Source organism: Neomonachus schauinslandi, chromosome 6 (assembly GCF_002201575.2).
Source record: "Neomonachus schauinslandi chromosome 6, ASM220157v2, whole genome shotgun sequence".
Classification (NCBI taxonomy): Eukaryota; Metazoa; Chordata; class Mammalia; order Carnivora; family Phocidae; genus Neomonachus; species Neomonachus schauinslandi.
This window is the reverse complement of record NC_058408.1, coordinates 11,190,036-11,205,167: the sequence shown is the minus strand read 5'-3', so window position 1 is coordinate 11,205,167 and position 15,132 is coordinate 11,190,036. Positions and strand designations below refer to the sequence as shown.

Below are 15,132 nucleotides of genomic sequence, written 5' to 3'. Positions count from 1 at the left end.
CCTCCTTTCTACTCATTAAGTACTTCCCCAGCATCCGCTCTGTCCCAGGTGCTGTGATCAGTGCTGGGAAACCAGTGGTGAACAACCTACAGTCTGGCTCTCACAGAGCTTGTGGTCTGATGGGGAAGAGGAGGGTGCTTGCATCAGGATGATGCAGTGTGATGTTGTAGGTATCATGGGTAAGAGGTGCTTCTCTAAGGATGCGGGACATCGCTCTTTCCTGTCCCTGAGAGCTGGGCTGATTTGAGTGTTTCTATCCAGTGTTTCTGAAAATGCAATGGACCTGAAGCCTTGTCAGTCTCCGACCCAGCAGCGCATTGAGCTTTGGAGGGGGCGGGCAGCAGGATCAGGGGGAGATTCAGTCCTGCCAGCATACATAGTCCGTGACACCATCGCACTTGGAGTCTGGGCAGAAGATGCTACACAGCGGGGTTGAGAGTTGTCATGGCACTTGAGCCCTGAGGAGACCCAAAGGGCATTTGTAGCTAGGGCAACATCCAGAGGGGCCCCACAGTTGCCATTTGAGGGAAATTTCCTGCACTATCTCATCATGGCTAGAAATGCAGTCTCCACTGAAAGGGTTGTAACCCCTCCTAGGTCAGAACAGGAGTTCTATGGATTCTCCTGCCAATACCAAGAGTGACTCTGCACCACACAGAGTAGCAAAGGAGACCACCCAGCTAGGAAAGTCCCAGCGCCCACATGGGCAGCGTGGATCGTCATGCCAACCTGGCAGCTCTAAACCTTGGATCGAATGCAGAATATCGGGTCACCCCGCCTCTTAGCCTTGATTTCTTTCCCCAAAATTCTGATACGTCTAGCTTTGCTTTTCACATCTTACTGAAATTATGAAAAGCCCAGAATTGTGAGTCACTCAAATTGGGGATCATTAGAAAAAGGAGACTTGTGTTGGGGCAAAGAAAAGAGACATCATGCCAGATGCAGAGCAGGAGAGAGAGGCTTCGGAAGGGGACTTTGGCATGAAGGACTCTGTGCAGGGGAGTCTTTATACATGTGTGTGTGTGTGTGTGTGTGTGTGTGTGTGTGTTTAAGAGGGGTAGAGGGAGGTGGGGAGTTAAAGGCATCTAAGCAGAGAGCTGAGCAGATTATTTAGATAACGGTTAGTGAAAGCTTCTTCTGTCAAGCTCCAACGTTCCCGTGTTCCTTCTGAAGCAGGCCGAACAACTTGGAACCATAAAACCAGAAAGGCATTGGACAGTCGGATGAAGGACTTGGTACAGAACAGGTACCTCTTGGTATGTGAATTATTCAGAACAAAGCAAAATGTATCTAGAAGCATCTCATTGAAATGCTGAGAAAAGAATACCAGAAAAAGGATCTGGTTCAGGGATTCTCAACCAGAGGCAGTTTCTCCCCTGGGGACATTTGGGAATGTCTGAAGACATTTTTGGTGGTCACAACTGAGGTGAAAGCTACTGGCATCTAGGGGTGCGTGGGTGGCTCAGTTGGTTACGCATCCAACTCTTGATTTCAGCTCAGGTCATGATCTCAGGGTCCCCCGCTCTGTGGGGAGTCCGCTTCTCAACCTCTCACACTGCCTCCCCCCTGCAACATGCTCTCTCTCTAAAATAAATAAATAAATCTTAAAAAAAAAAACAACCCAACTACCGGCATCTAGTGGATGGAGACCACAGATGCTGCTAAACATCATTCAGCGCACAGGACAGCCCCTCCCCAAATAAGAATGATCTGGCCCCAAATGCTAATAGTGCTGAGTTGGAGAAACCATGGTCTAGTGAGGAAAGGATGGCAAATACATATTTAATTTTGTGGTACTAATGATTATTTCAAAATAGTTAAAAATTTAAATTGTGTATTTACTTTGCTGTTTTTGTGTTCATTAAATATGAAAATATTTAGGAGAGTTTTTTTTTTTTTTTCCTTTAAGTTCTTTTGGAACTTCTGTTTTCCAGCACAACTGTTTCTAATAAGATCTTCAATTCTTCAGTTCACATACCCTGGGGCTTTCAAGAATTTAATTCTTGCAATTGATAAAGGACTACTGGATGGCCACTGTTGGTTAAAGAATGAAAACTGTTCTGTTTGAAACAATGTGGTCAGAATTTGGGAGGTGGCGTCTACACATCCATCCAGCGAAAGGATTTTCCTGGGAATTCAGGTTGCCAGTATTGTGACACGATATAATCAGGTTTGTCTTGTGCCAGGGGTGTGACTGTGTGAAACCAAGTATGTGTACGTATTAAGGCTCTGAGAAAAGATTTTTGTAGGACATTTCCCACCTCCTCCCGTATTTTATATAACAAATTTCTAAACATCGCTCGAAAGAATTTTGCAGTGAACACCACCAAGATTATACAGTTAACTTGTGCTGTGTTTGTTTACACATATCAACCTACCTCCCGGTGTCTCCATTCATCCATAAATCTACCTTCTATTTTGACACATTTCAAAGTCCTCCATTTCATCAGTTACTCCTAAATACTTTACTTTGCATTCATGAACTAGAAAGCAGTGTCTGATTAGGGTGTTTTTTTTTAAGTGGAGGGTGAATTCTACACACAAAGGTGCAAATCTCTGGGTGTAATTTTCAATCAATTTTCACAAATTGATACACCTCTGTAACCCAAACCCCTATCAAGGTGTAGAATATTACCATCAGCCCAGAAAGTTCCCTCATGCTCCTTCTCTATAAGTCTCTGCCTCCTGGAACACTGGTCTGACTTTTTTCCTTTTTTGGTTGGTTTTGTCTACTCTTGCGAAGCATTCTTGGCAAACCAGGGATGAATTCTGGCTCTCCCTCCAAATCAAGTTGGCCAAGCATGTCAGCACCCCCAAATGGGAGTCCATCCCCACCTGGCTCTTTTCCTCAACTCACCGCTGTCCTAGATGTTCGTTAGGCACCATCTCAGAAACCACTGGCTACATGTCTCCTGTCCAACCGGGTAGCTGCTTTGCATCCACTCTTGCTTTCCTCCCTGTCCTCATGGGAATAGAGCTGACTAATACGTGACAAAATAGATGTTATTATTTGAATCACTCTTGGATGATCCTTCTATTACTTGTAATCAAATACAGACTCTCTATAGCTTATAGGCAGAAATTAAAATTATTTGGAATTAAATACAAGGCCCATCAAGATCATATGCCTGCCTCCTTTTCCAATCTCGTCTCTTATCAGCTCTTCCCAAGCCGCCTATATTCTGGCTATACTCAAATACTGGTAATTACCCTAAAATGCTAAGCTCTTTGCTGGAATACCATCTCTCCCTTGTTTGCTTTGGTAATTCCAACATAGTCTTCAAAATTAATCTCACCTAGTTCTAGAAGCCTTGGCGTATCTCCTCAGCCACTTCTCCTAGACCTCATGCATTTAGAGGTGGCTGCTGTTATGAGACAGGTATATCCTTATAGAACTTTATCAATGCATTTATATGTAAAATAGAAATAACATATTTGTAGAAATCATAACTGTCATAATATTCTATCTATTAATCTTCAATCAAGTATTTGCATAGTCTCCAACTCACAGACCACATAATCCCTCCCCTAGTTTCTTCCCCTCCGTCTTTGGGATGTGGTCTGGGTATGGCTTGAATTGAAGAACTATAGGGATTAGAGGTTCCTGTAGTTTGCTATTTTTATAGGAAATTCAATTCTTGTTCTTGGCCCCAAGTGTATTTCTCGCCCTGTATTGTCTGACTTCTTGAAGCTGTAGAATGTGCAAACAAATATACTGCAAGGAAATCGGATTCGGTGACGGAATCACCAGGTCCCAGTCAATGACCTTGAACGGGCCTGCCCTGGCCTGAGGTATGCCAGTACCAAGGAAGTGGATGATTCTGAAAGGCTTAGGGCGAGGTCCTGCCATGCGCTACGTGGCTGGCAAAGCTGCCTCCTGAGTTGCTGTCCCTCTTCTTGGTCTGACCATTAGACCAGGAGCCCCATAACCGTCCCCTCATACCAGCTCTGCCTGATTCACGTTCACATGTTTCCAAAAGCCATTTTACCATCTAGTCTCTGAAAATTTCTCTTGAGATAAAAACAGATGCTCAGAAACAAATTTTTCTCCCCTGTTTTATTATATTATTATATTTAAGGGACAGACTGCTTTGGGCATGAAGATACTGCTATCTCCATCTGTTTACATCATTTAATTTCCTGCCAAAAATTTATACGCTAACATGATTTTAATGGGCAAAACTAAAGCTATCATTTCCTTTCACACAGGCAAGTCAGGGATGTGCATTTTCCACTGTCCCTACTCCATGCCTCCGTCACATGAACCCTGCCTAAGAGTTCTCTCTCGTACTCTGGAGGGAAAACTATTTTAAAATATTTTTTTATAGACGAGTGGGGCTTAAGGGAAGCTAAGTTGCCTCAGAGCTCTGGTTTGATTTTCTTCTTGAGCTTGCTTTCTTACTTGGAAGATTCCTCAGAAACAACTTTAGAAATATGAGCACCTAAAATTATGCTTAAATCTCTTTTATAAATTCCTGAAATTACTGAGATGATAAGGGGCTAGAGGAAGCATCCCTGCTGGGTGATGTGTTGTCCTCATCTTCTTCCTGTCAAATGACTGAGTTCTAATCTAATATGGTGCCATCTCTGGGAGCCATAAAGTGCCAAGTTCTAGAAGACCCCCATGGTTTGTTTGTGTCTACAGTGAAATAGAATTTCTTTATTTAAAGCTCACCCAAGTATTTGCCAAGTATTTCTTTAAACACAAACCCTTAAACTATTGTTAGCTTTCTGCCATGCTTTGAGTGTCAGAAGATGAGAACCTCTTCCAGGGAACTCTCCCTGAAGAATCTCAACCTCAGTTGATTCCGTATGTCATAGCTCCAGTGGATACAGACTCAAAGTATGCTAGGTTCTCAACCACTGGACTTGAAGAGCCAACAGAGGATGTTGGAACTAGGAAGGGGGACTTGAACTGGAATTCTAGCAAGGACAAGAGAAGACCAAACTGGAGTACATATCTGGGACACCAGGCACAGGAATGATTCAGTCAATGGTCAATGTGGTTGTCAGGGCAACTAAGCACTCTGGTCCTGTCTGACATCAGATGCTGGAATATGGGGATGCTGGAACTCAGTACTAAAATATTGGCTTTTCGAGTGAGACTGCATCTCATGGCAGGAGCTCAGTAGATCTGAGAGCTCCTATGTTGGAGGAGGCAAAGGAAGAGGGATGCAGTCTCCAGGGGTGGGGTATCAGAATGGGTCAGTAGTTTGGTGGTGATGGTGGGGTGCAGGTGGGGGGTCCAATCACTTCATGGACTAGAAGACTGGTTTCAAAGGAGCACTCTGTAGAGGGATTGCTCAAGAGCAAAATGAAGAAATGTTTACTAAAACATTTGGTTTATTTTAAGTAATATTTTTCCCAATTAAAACACAAACATATCAGTGTATATAATTTGGAAAAAAAACTCATAGAAAAACACAGAGAGGTTGCAGGGTTGGCCTGGGCTGGCAGCGGCATAATAAAGCCTGGAGTGAGGCTGCGGGACTGACCTGCTGACCGCTGCTGGCCTCTTCCTGGGAGGAAGCCCAGCAAGTGCTTCCCTTTCACTTGGGCTGGTCTGGGTGCCGGGAGTTGGATTGGGAGCAGCTCTGCTGGTGTCACCTGCTCTGGGGCCGAGATCTGGTGATTTTGAAGAGAAGCCTGAACAGCCAAGATGAAAACCCCTGCTTCTTTTACCTGACATATGACACTAACGCAGTGAGCACAAAATTATTTTCTACAAGAAATATTTCACATTGGCGTCCTCCAGTCACGCTTGTAAAATAAATTTGCTCTCCTTTGGTGAAAAGCAGTGTGTGTTCCTCAATAAAGTTATGGTGCAGGTTGCAGCAGATTCCCCAGCTCTATGACCGAGGATCGACTTCCAGAGGGTCCAAACTATCATGGAATCATGGGGTCAAACTGGCGCTCAGCAGTTGATGAATATGGCTCCATTTTAGGAGCAGCATTGTATTCCCATTGGAGAGCAGCTTCAGTCAGTTTTGGGAAATATTGGACACAGATGTATGATTGATCTACAATCATCCTGTTCTTCAGGAGCCTTGGACAAGTCACCCTCCACGTCTTTTCCTTTCAGAACTGGATTGACATCCAGAACTGTGACTGAAGCCTTCAACGCTTGCATTGGGAAAAGTCCGCAGTTACCGATGGAGGAAATATATGTCAGATTGTGTAAAATTGTACCCTCAAACCATTCTCTTCTCGAGAGTGACCTTAAAAATGCAGTTTCTTTTCTCTTGCCAAAGAAGTGACAACTCAAATATACCTAACTCTGAGTTGCTGCTTTTTCTCCAGAGTTTAAGTAGTCTTCGAGTTAAACATCTTTGCGTGGGACAGTGTGATTCCAAAGAAAGACTTTCTTTCTTTCTTTTTTTTCTAAAGATTTTATTTATTTATTTGAGAGAGAGAATGAGAGACAGCACAAGAGGGAAGAGGGTCAGAGGGAGAAGCAGACCCCCCGCCGAGCAGGGAGCCCGATGAGGGACTCAATCCCGGGACTCCAGGATCATGACCTGAGCCGAAGGCAGTCGCTTAACCAACTGAGCCACCCAGGCGCCCAAAGAAAGACTTTCAAATGGAGAAAGGTAAGTGCTTAACCTGGACAGGGTAGTGCAGGTACTTATTACAAAGGCAAAGCCCCCAAAGATCAAAGCAACTGTTTTTAATGTCATTTGAAGATCATCATCTTACTTACGTAAAGTGACCTCAGTGTTCATTTTAACTGTACCTGTTACTGTAAATCTAGTGCTGTGCACTACGATGAATAGGATAGGGTCATAAATTATTTTTGTTTGCAATATTTTTTACTTTTATTCACTTTCATTTTTGTTTAAGTGTTTCAACTTTTTAAGGATTTCTGTTTTAAAAGAGATTTATTTATTTATTTTAGAGAGAGGAGGACAGAGAGAGAGAGTGAGCGAGTGGGGGGGAAGTGGGGAGGGAGATGGAGAGAGAGAATCTTCTAGGAGGCTCCCCACTCTGCGCTGAGCCTGATGCAGGGCAAACTTCTTAAGGATTTCTAATGCAATTCATTAGTCTGTATTGTATCTGTATTTGATTTAAGTATTGTTTTAATTTCTACAAAGACCTTATGTTTTAGGAGTATGAAGAAAAATACAGTATTCGATATATTTTTCTTTTTCTTGGAAAACTGAGTGCTTAAGACTTGTAACCTTTTATTTCAGATCATGAAATTACATTTTATATTGTTTATTTCAGATAAAAAATTAGATGTGATGTTTCTGCAACATTAGTTTACACCGGGGCCATTAATTTTATGTTCTGTCACACTGGAGCTATGTTATGGGATAAGGAAGAAAAATCAGAACTGGCCCATTTGTTAAGATTATTACTTTAGATTTAGTGTCTGATATAAAACAAGAGAAGTCATGTTGTTCCATCTCAATAAACCCGGACAGTATAAGGAACACAATAGCCAAACTGTGGAAAGAGCAGAGATGCCCTTGAACAGATGAATAGATAAAGAAGATGTGGTCCATATATACAATGGAATATTACTCAGCCATCAGAAAGGATGAATACCCAACTTTTACATCAACATGGATGGGACTGGAGGAGATTATGCTAAGTGAAATAAGTCAAGCAGAGAAAATCAATTATCATATGGTTTCACTTATTTGTGGAACATAAGGAATAGCATGGAGGACATTAGAAGGAAGGGAAAAATGAAAGGGGGGAAATTGGAGGGGGAGACGAACCATGAGAAACTATGGACACAGAGAAACAAACTGAGGGTTTTAGAGGGGAGGGGTGTGGGGGGATGAGTTAGCCTCATGATGGGTATTAAAGAGGGCACGTGCTGCATGGAGCACTGGGTGTTATACGCAAACAATGAATCGTGGATCACTACATCAAAAACTAATGATGTATTGTATGGTGACTAACATAACATAATAAAATAAAATTAAAAAAAAAAAGAAAGTATAAGGAACTCTTCTTTTCTGAGCTGATAGTGTTTCTTCTTTCCAGAGCCTTTTTCTGATTTGTTTAAAGCATAAAGTGCTGAGGCTCTGCACCGAAGGATGAAGGCATACGAGTCAAGGAGAAGGCACATCTCTCTGGCAGACATAATTTTCAGAAATTAAATTGTTATGTTATATTCCTCCAAGGGTGGTATATTTGCATATAAAAAATAAATGCATCTACTCTGGAAAAAAGAAAAAAGAAAGACCCCAAGAAGGAAATCCTCTTTATCATCCAATTAACCACAATTGGTACATGTCCTTCAAATCCCTCTCTGTAATTTAAAGATTGCTATCATACATATAATTTTGAGATCTTTTTATAATATGAATTCTGTATTATTAATTGCGAAGCTATTTTTACATACAACTTTTCTGCACATCTGTATGCTTTAGAACATATTCTTTGAACTGGAGTTTTTTCTGGATCACAGGGAATATTCCTGTCATCTAGAGAGTTTGTGCGGACCTACACCTGTAGGAGCAGGGCCCTCTTTGTCACTGACAGCAATTTTCTGAGTCTGAGCTCCATCAGGGTCTCAAGACAAGATAGGGATGCATGGAACTCAGGAGGCTCGTTCTGGGAAAATCCTTTGGCCTGGGGAGTGAGGAGTTTTTGAGGCTTCTGGACGTGGCTCTGCCACATACCTCATATACGACCTTAGACAAATAACGATCCCTCGGGCCTTTGTTTCCCCATCTGTAAAATAGCATGGTAGGATTTAATAATCTCTCAGCTCCCTTCAAACTTTGACACTGTTTTATTCTCAGTGACAGTGAAAACACTGAGTGAATCACCCAGGTGAATATTCACACTGAATGCTTCATGAACTCGGTTAGTCTTTCAGAAGAAGTCCCTTTGCTGCCCAGATCGAGAAGGAAGACAAACTTTGGGTCCTGGAACATAAAACTCACTGCCCCCATCCCCAACCTGAGACACCCAGCAGCTGTCACATTTTCAAGAGTGAATTACAGAAGGTCCTCCCCCCTCCCTTTGTACTCCCCTACGTGGCAGAGACAGTAAATTCTTACTTCAAGGAATTAGTTTCTAGCATGTCTTCTTTTTTGCTCTCATGTGGCCGCCTCATAGAAACAGATGGGGAAGGGGCAGAAATGAATGGCGGAGCGCGACCATGCAAACTCATAAATATGAGAATATGAAAGTGGAATTTCGTGAAGGAATCCAGGCAACCCAACAGAGGGGAGCTGCTGCCGCATCAGCTCAGGAAGGTGGACGCCCCAAACGGACCACAACAAACCGCGGGACAGCCTTGTGCTCTGGCCCTTCTCAGGGCTGCCTCTTTTGCTCTGACTCAAACCCTAGAATTGTTTCCCAGCTTTTCATGCTGCACATAACGCACATGGTGCAATCTGGTAATTTAATCGGTTCCTCCTGGTTGATGGGACCAGCAGATGAATGATTAGTTCTTCTCTCTTGACGCAGCTGAGATGCTGTTAAAAAGTGCTTCTAAGCGCTTGGAATAAAGCGGTATGGGGGTGCCTGGATGGCCAGTTGGTTAAGCGTGGGACTCTTGGTTTCTGCTCAGGTTGTGATCTCAGGGTTGTCACATTAAGCCCCACATCAGGCTCCATGCTAAGCGGGGTGTCTGCTTGAGATTCTCTCCCTTCCACTCTCTCTGCCCCTCCCCCCATGCTCTCTCTCCCTCTCAATCAATAAATAAATCTTTTTTTTTTTTTAAAGAGGGAATAAAGCAGTATGTACAGGAACCCAGTGGGAACCTGGTGGGAAGGCGGCCATCCCATGGTTAATTTATTTCAAATCACACCCAGGAAATCCAGTTTATTTAAACAAATCCTGGGCCAGGAGTTAGGGCTGAGGGAGAGCCACCAGGAGCGGCCACAAATATTAAGTATTGCAGAGCTGGATAAGGCAGGGTAGGAGATCCGATGACTGCTTAAATTATTATAGAATGTAAACTCATCAGATGACATCTAATCCGGCCATATTTCCCTCAATTATTTCACCCCAGCAGGGTTTACTTTCCCATCAGTACTGGATCACAGAGCTGTCAGCTGGTGTTTTTGAAGGATGATTTGTTGGCCTAATGATGATACTGAAATCTGTTTATGGTTGTTTATCTAAGGGTCATCTTTCCTCTGGGGCAGGTTTCTTCTCTGGGATTCTATTGGGACAGTGCTCTTCAATTCCCCAAACAGAACAACTGCCAGGGTTTCAAAAAGGTTAAATATTCTATCCATGTTAATTTTATGACCTATGACTATCATCATTATCGAGCCAACTATGTTAATAATGATGTCTTCTACATGGAAGTTGCTTTAATGTTGACCCAGCACACTCATATGTATTATTTCACAGGCTAAAGATACCTAACACAACGATTCTACAAATTAATTGTATTAATGGTAAAAACAATGATGATATATATTGGGCAGTTTGCAATGTTTCAGGCATTGTTCAAAGCAACGATCCCAGGATGTGAGTCCTACTGTCATTTCCACTTTACGGAAGAGGAAATTAAAGCACAGGAGGGTTAAGCAACTTGCCTAAAGTCACATAGCTGGTAAACTGGGAGACTTACTGAAGGCAGGCATGAAAGCCTCACAGTGTGGACGAGTGCAGGACAGAGGGGAATGAAAAAGCACTTCTAGGGGGATTTGGCCCTAAAATCAATGGTGACTCTCAGAAGATTCAATATATATATATTTTTAATTATGTATTTTTCTTATAATTTTGTGCTTATTCCAGTGTTTCTACTGAGTACCTCTGGGACCATGCACAAGTCTTATGGATGTCCAAGTTTGGAGTTTGTCGTGTGTGAAGTGAGGACTTGGATCAGAGGGTTTGTTCTTATACTAAGTTCTAGACAAATGGGGACTCTCTGATGCTCAGAGGATTCAGTTCTTCATTGGCAGGGGGCTTTGTCTCATCACCATGGATCTGTGTCCTTGGCTTTCAGGGGATTCATAAACTCATGGAAATCATTTACAAATTTGATCATAGGTAAGCATATGCATTTTTCCAGGGAGCGGCTCCATAATTTTCAGTAGATTATCAAATGACCCATAACACAAAAAGCTCACTGAGATTAGTGACTAATTTACACTGTCGGTTAATAATCAAAAGAGAGTGGTAGAGCTTGGGAGTCTTTGACACCAACAGGTAATTCTGATATCCATCTGCTGTTAGCTTTTTGTATTCCAAAGATAATTCCAAAAAAAGATTGTTAAGATTTTTACTAGTGTTAAGAAAATGAAAAGTCAGCATTTATAAAATTTTACTTTTTTTCTATAAAAGTGCTCTACTTTGTAAAAATGGAATTGACATTAAAGAAAATGCTTTTAAAATTTTCTTATTTAGTCTTTTTTTAAGAAAGACTTTATTTATGGGGCGCCTGGGTGGCTCAGTTGGTTAAGCGACTGCCTTCGGCTTGGGTCATGATCCTGGAGTCCCTGGATCGAGTCCCGCGTCGGGCTCCCTGCTCGGCGGGGAGCCTGCTTCTGCCTCTGACCCTCCCCCCTCTCATGTGCTCTCTCTCTCATTCTCTCTGTCTCAAATGAATAAATAAAATCTTTAAAAAAAAAATTTTAAAAAAAAGAAAGACTTTATTTATTTGAGAGAGAGAGAGCATGAGCAGTGAGGAGAGGCAGAGGGAGAAGCAGGCTTCCTGCTGAGCAGGTGCCCGGCATGGGGTTCAATCCCGGGACCCAGAGACCCTGAGCTGAAGGCAGACACTTAATCGACTGAGCCAGTCAGGTGCCACTAGAAATTTCCTACTGAGTCTTCATTTTAACATAACCACTCATCATTTTGGTTTATTTTCTTCCAAAACTTCCCATATAATACTTATTTATACAATAATTGTAGTTGTAATACAGATACAATTTATATCTTACTTTTTATGTATTAGTATATCATAAATATTTTCCATAGTTTGAAATAAATATAACTTTTAGTAATTTAAGAGTAGTCCACTGAGTTGATGTTTCATTCCTATTTTTAATAGGGTTTTGGAATTATGCACTCAGAAAAGTGTACAAATCATAATTGTATAGCTTGATGAATATTTACAAAGTGAACACACCCATCCATGTAACAAATGTCCAGATCAAGAAGTAGAACATTACCAGTCCCTTTCCGTTTACTATCATCCCCTCTTTCTCAAAAGGGGCCACAATCATGACTTTTAACACCATGGATTAATTGTGCTTCTTTTGAAGTGTATGTATACACTCACACACACACACAATCATGTGTATATTCTTGTCTGGCTTTTTTCTTTCAGCATTATGTTTGTGAGATTCATCCATCATGACGTGTAGCAGTAGTTCATTTTCATAACTGCATAGTATTCTCTTGTAAGATTTACCACAGTTTGTCTAAATCTTACTGTTGGTAGACATTTGGGTTATTTCAAGTTTTGAGTTATTACAAATAAGGCTGTTATGACCATTTTTGTACATATCTTTGGGTGTACATAGGTAATAATTTTTTGCTGGGTATATATCTAGGAGTTGCTGAGTTATGTTGCATATGCTATGTTTAGCTCTCATAGATACTATAGACACCTCTCCAAGTGATTTTACTGATTTATACTCTCAGCAGTGGTAGTCCACTTGTTCCTAGTATTTAATAAAAAGTTGTCAGATAGATAAATGGTGTGCGTGTGTGTGTGTGTGTATCTGAGAGAGAGAAAGAGTGAGAGAGAGAGTTATCATATACAGACACCTAATAACATTGTGATTAATATGTTTAAGAAAAAAGAATACATGACTAAAATTTTAGAAATTAAATGTAATCTATAAAAAAGAAACAAATTTGAGAACTAAAACTAAAAAATCTGGAAAAAGAAACAGGCTTTTATAAAAAGATTTTATTTATTTATTTATTTTAGAGAGAGAGAGCATGCAAGCAGGGGGCGGGGCGGGGCAGCGGGAGAGAGAGAGAGAATCCCAAGCAGGCTCCATGCTGAACAATAGAGCCTGATGTGGGGCTACATCCCACAACCCTGAGATCACAACCTGAGCTGAAACCAAGAGTTGTATACTCAACCAACTGAACCACCAGGCTCCCCAAGAAAACTATTTTAATAATAGATTAAATACAGATGGAGAGAGGATTAATGAACTAGAAGATACATCAGCAGAAAACATATAAACTTAAGTATAGAGCAGAGAAAAGAATAATACAAATAATAATGTAACTAACATATTGGGATTTTTGAAAAGATCCAATGTAATTCAAACCTCAGAAAAGAAGAGATAGAAAATGGTGCAGAACAAATGTTTGAAGAGATTAAAAACCACAGATTTTCCCAGACTGACAAAAGACATCAAGTCACAGATTCAAAACTCACTATAAATATCAAACTGGCTAAAAGAAATCCGCTCTTAGTCATATCGTAATAAGACTTAAGAAAGCCAAAGGCAAAATAAACAACACAAAAACAAACTTGAAAGCAGCTACAGAAACCTTGAAAGGAGCCTTCAAAGGAAGAAAATAAGACTTTAACTATTTCTCAAGAGAAACAATCAAAGCCAGAAGACAATGGTATAATGTACTTATTTTTGAAAGAAAATAACTGTCAACTTAGAAATCTACACTCAGGGGCGCCTGGGTGGCTCAGTTGGTTAAGCGACTGCCTTCGGCTCAGGTCATGATCCTGGAGTCCCTGGATCGAGTCCCGCATCGGGCTCCCTGCTCGGCAGGGAGTCTGCTTTGCCCTCTGACCCTATCCCCTCTCATGTGTTCTCTCTCATTCTCTCTCTCTCAAAATAAATAAATAAAATCTTTGAAAAAAAAAAAAAGAAATCTACACTCAGAAGAAATATTTAAAATGAAGGCAAAATAAAGTCACATTTTATAAAAACAGAAACAACTTATCAGCATACCTATACTAAAAAAATACTATAGTGAGTTCTTCAGGCAGAAGTAAAATGATCCCAGATTGGAAAAAAATTGTAGAAAGAAACACAAAACAATATAATGGATAATTACATGGATGGATATAAACTACTATTTTCATAAAAAATAATAATAGTGTCCTGTGGGTATGAAATATATGTGAATGCAATACTTGACAACAAAGCTTGAAAAGAGAAGAAGATAAGTGGAATTTAAAATGTTGTTTTAAAAAGATTTATTTATTTATTTTAGAGAGAGAAGATGAGAGAGCAAGTGCGAGCAGGTGGAGGGGTAGGGGGAGAGGGAGAGAGAATCTCAAGCAGACTCCCTGCTGAGTGCGGAGCCTGATTTGGGCTCGATCCCAGGACCCTGAGATCATGACCTGAGCTGAAATCAAGAGCCCACCGCTCAACTGACTTAGCCACCCAGGCACTCTGGAATTTAAAATGTTTTTAAGTCCATGTTTTATCTTGGGACATAAAAGTTCTAATTTATGTTAGACTTCACAAAGTCAGGGATAGATGCTCTAATCTTCAGGGTGACCACTAAAAAGAAATAGTAGAAGAATGTATAATTAACAAGCCAATAATGGAAAACAGAAATCTTAAAAAAAAACTTTGAGACTTTGTTCAAGAGAAGGCAAGAAAAGAGAGTAAAAGGAAAATATAATAAGCAAGACATTATAAAACAAACAGTAGAATAATAGTTTAATTACAAACATATTGGTAGTTACATTAAATGTAAATGTACTAAATGACATTATTAAAAGACAGGGATAACAGGCTGGATTAAAGATCACAACCAGCCATAAGATGACTATAGGCAACAGACCTTAAATATAAAGATACAGACATTTTGAAAATAAAATGATGGAAAGAGGTATGATGTAATCATAATATAAAGTAAGCTGGAATAGCTATACTGATGGATAAAGAAGACAAAGTCCAGAAGTATTACTGTAGCAAAAGAGGGGTAGTTGATAATGATAAAATGTCAATCCACCAGGGATACAGAATAGTTCTAAAGTTGTATATAATTTATAACATAGCCTCAAAATACATGAAACAAAAGAATGACCAAGTTAAAGGGAAAAGTAAACAAATTCACAAATACAGAATACTCAAAATTCTCAGGATGTAGCTTTTGAGAATATCAAGTTCAACTATTCTTTTCTCATATGTAATACTAAAAAGGATTTTAATGTGCACAACATGTTCTATTCTTTCAAATAATTTCTTTTGAATAAGGAAGAAGTAAGAA

At 40.5% G+C, this 15,132-nt stretch overlaps 1 pseudogene; it reads left to right on the top strand.

The window, feature by feature from the left end:
* Positions 1-5,057: 5,057 nt before the first annotated feature.
* LOC110588166 overlaps positions 5,058-15,132 on the top strand; it is a 116,087-nt pseudogene continuing 106,012 nt past the window's right edge.